Below are 6,612 nucleotides of genomic sequence, written 5' to 3'. Positions count from 1 at the left end.
CATTAAGCTATCCGAACACGACTCACGGCCAGCCCAAACTTCAATATGTCATCACCCATGTATCTACTACCTGCAGTCGTACAGCCATTATGTATATTCCCGTACAGTGAGAGATTTTAATTGAAAGTCGCTTGCCTAGTGTCGGCGGATGAAGACGATACGGCAGTGCCTGTTGTTCAGAAATACGATGCAAAGTTCCTTCCCTTCCTCGTATTTCTGAACAACAGGCACGGCTGTATCGTAAAAAGTAAAGTAGTCATCAGCCCTGTTGCCTCCCTACGGCCTTTGAACTGAATTAGCGAACCACGGGCCCGCGGTACTCGCCATGAGTCTTGCCGAACATTTGAACAATCGGTGCCCGCACAGATGCGACCAGGGAACTGAACAAATCGAGAGAACCACGCTACAGCCAGCGACTTTGAAGGTTTCCTTTGGTAAGTTGAATGTTAGCATACCTTAGGAATTTTATAGCTGTCTTATATGTTGTTGTTGTTGTGGTCTTCAGTCCTGAGACTGGTTTGATGCAGCTCTCCATGCTACTCTATCCTGTGCAAGCCTCTTCATCTCCCAGTACCTATTGCAACTTACATCCTTCTGAATCTGCTTAGTGTATTCATCTCTTGGTCTCCCTCTACGAATTTTACCCTCCACCTTGCCCTCCAATACTAGATTGGTGATCTCTTGATGCCTCAGAATATGTCCTACCAACCGATCCCTTCTTCTAGTCAAGTTGTGCCACAAACTCCTCCCCCACTCTATTCAGTACCTCCTCGTCAGATATGTGATATACCCATGTAATCTTCAGCATTCTTCTGTAGCACCACATTTCGAAAGCTTCTATTCTCTTCTTGAGTAAACTATTTATCGTCCACGTTTCACTTCGATACATGGCTACACTCCATACAAATACTTTCAGAAACGACTTCCTGACACTTAAATCTATACTCGATGTTAAGAAATTTCTCTTCTTGAGAAATGCTTTCCTTGCCATTGCCAGTCTACATTTTATATCCTCTCTACTTCGACCATCATCAGTTATTTTGCTCCCCCCCAAATAGCAAAACTCCTTTACTACTTTAAGCGTCTCATTTCCTAATCTAATTCCCTCAGCACCACCCGAGTTAACTCGACTACATTCCATTATCCTCGTTTTACTTTTGTTGATGTTCATCTTATATCCTCCTCCCAAGACACTGTCCATTCCGTTCAACTGCTCTTCCAAGTCCTTTGCTGTCTCTGACAGAATGACAATGTCATCGGCGAACCTTAAAGTTTTTATTGAATAACATCGGGGATAGGCTACAACCCTGTCTCACTCCCTTCCCAACCACTGCTTCCCTTTCATGTCCCTCGACTCTTATAACTGCCATCTGGTTTCTGTACAAATTGTAAATAGAGTATTCCAGTCAACATTGTCAAAAGCTTTTTCTAAATCTACAAATGCTAGAAACGTAGGTTTGCCTTTTCTTAATCTAGCTTCTAAGATAAGTCGTAGGGTCAGTATTGCCTCACGTGTTCCAAATACCAGTTTTTCCATTCGTCTTATATAATGACCTCCAAAACGGACAATAATTTAAACAGTACAAAATAGTAACACTTAGGAAGCTGTGTAACTCTTACAAAATTTATTAAACGAATGAAATGACACAATTTCAGAGACGTTACTGGTCGTATATAGATATGACTTTATGTAAATAGACTGATGCGGCGATTGAAAATTTGTACCAAGGGCCGTAATCGAACCAGGGTTTCCTGATCACTGAGCCACCTTGGCACAGCGGGTCACACAACTGCGCAGACTACCCTGGCACGCGTCCCTCTTCGATTCAAATTCCGGGTTCTATTCCTGGCCTTGGTTCAAATTTTCACTCGCCGCTTCAGTCTGTATACATAAAATCATATATGTATGAGACCAGTAAAGTCTTTCAAATTGTGTCATTTCATTTGTAGAAGTACCAGCACCTGGGCTTCAGGCTGGATCCCCCATTTACGTTCGATGCTGAGGTTCTATTCAGAACACAGAGAACCTCGGCAATTCTGTTCTTGTGTAAGGAGGAATATGAAAGTCGACTGGGGCGGCAGTGAGAATCTGGATAGAGGAGGGAGGAGTGCCAGGGAAACTCGTGAGTTGTGTGGACCGCTGCACCACCGTGGCTTAGTGGCAGATGTTAGGCGATACCTAACACTAAATTATTGCTTGGGTAGTTGCAGATAAACAATTTTTGGAAGGTGTAAATGCTTGAACCTGAAAGTGTACGAATTATAGTTTATTGGTCTAGAGAAGGAGTGAATTCGCTCTCTCTGCAATTGTGCACCCATTGTGGATATTTCTTGAGGTGAAGAAAGCACTGCGCACAGCCTATATGACAGCGTCATAACGCACTACAAACTTGTCGAGCTTCGCAGGCGAATCGAGTTGGATGGGAGTTTCCGGACGGCATGCGCTTTATTGTGAGCGTTAAAAAAAAAGTGGCCAACGCATCTGCCTCGTGAGCAGGAGACACGTGTTCGATTCCCACTCTTGGTACATATTTTCACTCGTCGCTTCAGTCTATGTACATAAAATTTATTTAAAATTTATTAAATGAGATCAAGCAAAAACCAAATTAAAGAAATAACATGACGACCACACTCCTTTAAAAACAATAACAGTACATAACTCTCATACAGTTCGAATATCTAGTTAAGGATTATGCCTGTCACTTTAGATGATGATGATGATGATTGATGACGATGATCATGATGATGATGATGATGTTTGGTCTGTGGGGCGCTCAATGCGCGGTAATCAGCGCCTGTACAGTCCGTCCCCGGTAGCTGAGTGGTCAGCGTGACGGAATGTCAATCCTAAGGGCCCGGGTTCGATTCCCGGCTGGGTCGGAGATATTCTCCGCTCAGGGACTGGGTGTTGTGTTGTCCTAATCATCATCATTTCATCCCCATCGACACGCAAGTCGCCAAAGTGGCGTCAAATCGAAAGACTTGCACCAGGCGAACCGTCTACCCGACTGGAGGCCCTCGTCACACGACATTATTATTAGGGCCTGTACAAAGTCCCAATTTTTCCACAGTCCAATTTTTACACAATTCAATCTAGCAACTGTCGCCTGTCACTTTAGTCCGCTCCCATGGTAAATGTGGCAGAACCTCAATGTAAATAAAAGGATCCAGCAAAACATACAACGATCAACCTGTATCTTAGAAGCAAGTAACGCTGCTGAAAGTTCTTGAATTAACGCACAGTGTTGAGCATCCAACAGGCAACAGAAAATAACACGAGCCTCTTTACCTCAACTAATGACAAATTTCCACTGTTTGAGATCTGGAGATTCACGTTGTTTGATTAATACCCAACGTTAGTAGTCTAGTGCAGCTTGCCACTGAACAACGTTCCAGCAGGCCGAACATTGCATATGGACAAGAGAGGCCGGCGGGTGTGGCCGAGCGGTTCTAGGCGCTTCAGTCTGGAATCGCGCGACCGCTACGGTCGCAGGTTCGAATCCTGCCTCGGGCATGGATGTGTGTGATGTCCTTAGGTTAGTTAGGTTTAAGTGGTTCTAAGTTCTAGGGGACTGATGACCTCAGATGTTAAGTTCTACAGTGCTCAGATCCATTTGAACCATATTTGGACAAGAGAAACAGAGCAGGCTACTATCCCGACGTCATATCCTGGATGGAGGAGCCGTTAACGATTCACAGTTAGGCACATCCAACGGAGCGTGCCCCTGCTGTCCAAGTTCTCTCTCCGTGTTCACAGGCCGCCACACAGGAATTGAGACCACAGGAGAAGGCAGCATTGTCGAAGCGTCCGCCGAGCGCCCTCTCGACAGGTATGGCCGACACCCACGAGAAAAAGAGGCCGTGGCACGTACGTCACAGCACGTGACACTGCAGGTCTTAACGAGTGAGAGCAGTTGTCACGCTGGTAGCGAGTAACTGTCTCAGAGGAGTTTAATAATTCTTTATTGCTCGGTTTAATACGTGCAAGTTCTCGATAGCACACGACAAAATTGAGACCTTTAGTGGGTACATTTTCAATTAAATACAGAGTCCAGAATGAGATTTTCACTCTGCAGCGGAGTGTGCGCTGATATGAAACTTCCTGGCAGATTAAAACTGTGTGCCGGACCGAGACTCGAACTCGGGACCTTTGCCTTTCGCTGCAAGTGGTCTACCAAGTAGAGCACCTGCCCGCGAAAGGCAAAGGTCCCGAGTTCGAGTCTCGGTCTGGCACATAGTTTTAGTCTTCCAGGACGTTTTTTAAATACAGAGTGTTTATAAATAAATATCGGGGTTTTAACGTTTTATAATATTTATTATATTAAACTTACAGTTATAAATGACATGTCAAATGAAAGAGCAACTCAAACAGTTTTACCACAAAAGCACTCCGTCATCAAGCCACAAATGGCCCATCGGGACCATCCGACCGCCGTGTGATCCTCAGCTGAGTTTGCGGATAGGAGGGGCGTGTAGTCAGCACACCGCTCTCCCGGTCGTTACGATGGTTTTCTTTGACCGGAGCCACTACTATTCGGTCGAGTAGCTCCTCAATTAGCATCACGAGGCTGAGTGCACGCCGAAAAATGGCAACATCACATGGCGGCCTGGATGGTCACCCATCCAAGTGCCGGCCACGCCCGACAGCGCTTAACTTCGGTGATTTGACGGGAACCTTATAAATGTTCGATGTGAGTACCATTTGTCAAACAGCACACATCAAGTTTGTAGCCGAGTTCTTCCCAAAAATTGTTAAGTGTGTCTTCAGTGATTGTAGCAACATCTGCTTCAAAAAATAAGATAAAATAAAATAAAATAAAATGGCTCTGAGCACTATGGGACTTAACGTCTGAGGTCATCAGTCCCCTAGAACTTAGAACTACTTAAAACTAACCAACCTAAGGACATCACACACATCCATGCCCGAGGCAGGATTCGAACCTGCGACCGTAGCGGTCGCGCGGTTCCAGACTGTAGCGCCTAGAACCGCTCGAGCTGCTTCAATCTGGTTTCTTAATTCATGGAGGTCTGCTGGTAGCGGGGTCACGTACACATGATCCTTGATGAAACCCCAAAAGAAAAAATCGCATCGCATGGCGTTAGGTCGGGTGAACGTGGAGGCCATGCAAAGCAAGCCCTGTCATTGGGACCCTTGCGGCCTATCCAGCGCTTGGCTATAGGCTTGATGTGTGACAAATGATGCTCACATTGAACATTTATAAGGTTCTTGGTAAAACTGTTTCAGTTGCTCTTTCACTTCACATATCATTTATAACTGTAAGTTTAATGTAATAAATATTATAAACCGTTAAAACCCCGATATTCATTTATAAACACCCTGTATTGATTTCCCGTGCCGGCCACGGTGGCCAAGCGCTTCTAGGCGCTTCAGTCCGGAACCGCGCGACTGCTACGGTCGCAGGTTCGAATCCTGCCTCGGGCATGGATTTGAGTGGTCTCCTTAGGTTAGTTAGGTTTAAGTAGTTCTAAGTTCTAGGGGACTGATGACCTCAAATGTTAAGTCCAATAGAGCTCAGAGCCATTTGAACTATTTGATTTCCCGTGGGCTCTGCACAGAGCCGAACGTTCTAGAAAAGTGGCGGACAAGACTACTAGTGTGACGTCACAAGTTCTTTGCAAGGTCCATATATCTCGTTGGCCCCGATGTCGGCCCGCAGGGCACGACGCCGCAATTGAGCGGGCGTTCGAATCTGCTCGTTTTCGTGACGGAGCTGAACCGTCACAATGTGGATTAGAAGCATTCTGATACATTTCTAAGCCAGACCGCACAAAAAAGTTATACACATGCTTTTTATGTCGATCTATTTTAATCCTTTCATCGCTGTAATTGTACAAATGTATAGGTAAATTGTGATTTATTGAAATTTATTTGACTTCTTTTTTATCGTTATTTGCCAATTAAGAACCACATGTAAGCTTTAAGCGTTCTCCAACACTCCTCCATCTATGGCCGGCCGTGGTGGCCGAGCGGTTCTAGGCGCTTCAGTCCGGAACCGCGCGACTGCTACGGTCGCAGGTTCGAATCCTGCCTCGGGCATGGATGTGTGTGGCGTTGTTAGGTTTAAGTAGTTGTGAGTTCTATGGGATTGATGACCTCAGATGTTATGTCCCATAGTGCTCAGAGCCATTTGAACCAATTTTTTTTTCAACTCCTCCACCCACTTCTTCCCTTCCTCTCTTCCTCTGTCCATTTTCTTCTCTGACTTTATGGAACCCTTTCATCTTGCGAACCGTCCCACATTCTAATTTTCTACACAGGTTGTACAAAAATATGAAAACACCGCAAGAAATGCATGTTTGAATATAAATGCAGCTACTAAGCAAGTAAGGCTGGACTGTCGTATTTGATCACGAACGGCACCTGTGCAGTGACCTTAATACGCTGCAGTTTCAGTCGTGTTCAGAAGAGTGTTCTTTGTAATGGTGAGTGCATTGTGTCGCAGCCCACTGCACTCGAACGTGGACAAACTCTTGGTCCTCGTATGACGGGTGCTGCCGTGACCAATGTAGACGAAGTGTTTCGTGTTTCAACAGACATCATATCGAAATTATGCCGCTTACAAGGAAAGAGGAAATACATCACCCGCTAAA

The sequence above is a fragment of the Schistocerca nitens genome, chromosome 1, assembly GCF_023898315.1.
Source record: "Schistocerca nitens isolate TAMUIC-IGC-003100 chromosome 1, iqSchNite1.1, whole genome shotgun sequence".
Taxonomy (NCBI): domain Eukaryota; kingdom Metazoa; phylum Arthropoda; class Insecta; order Orthoptera; family Acrididae; genus Schistocerca; species Schistocerca nitens.
Note: the sequence above shows the minus strand (reverse complement) of the source record.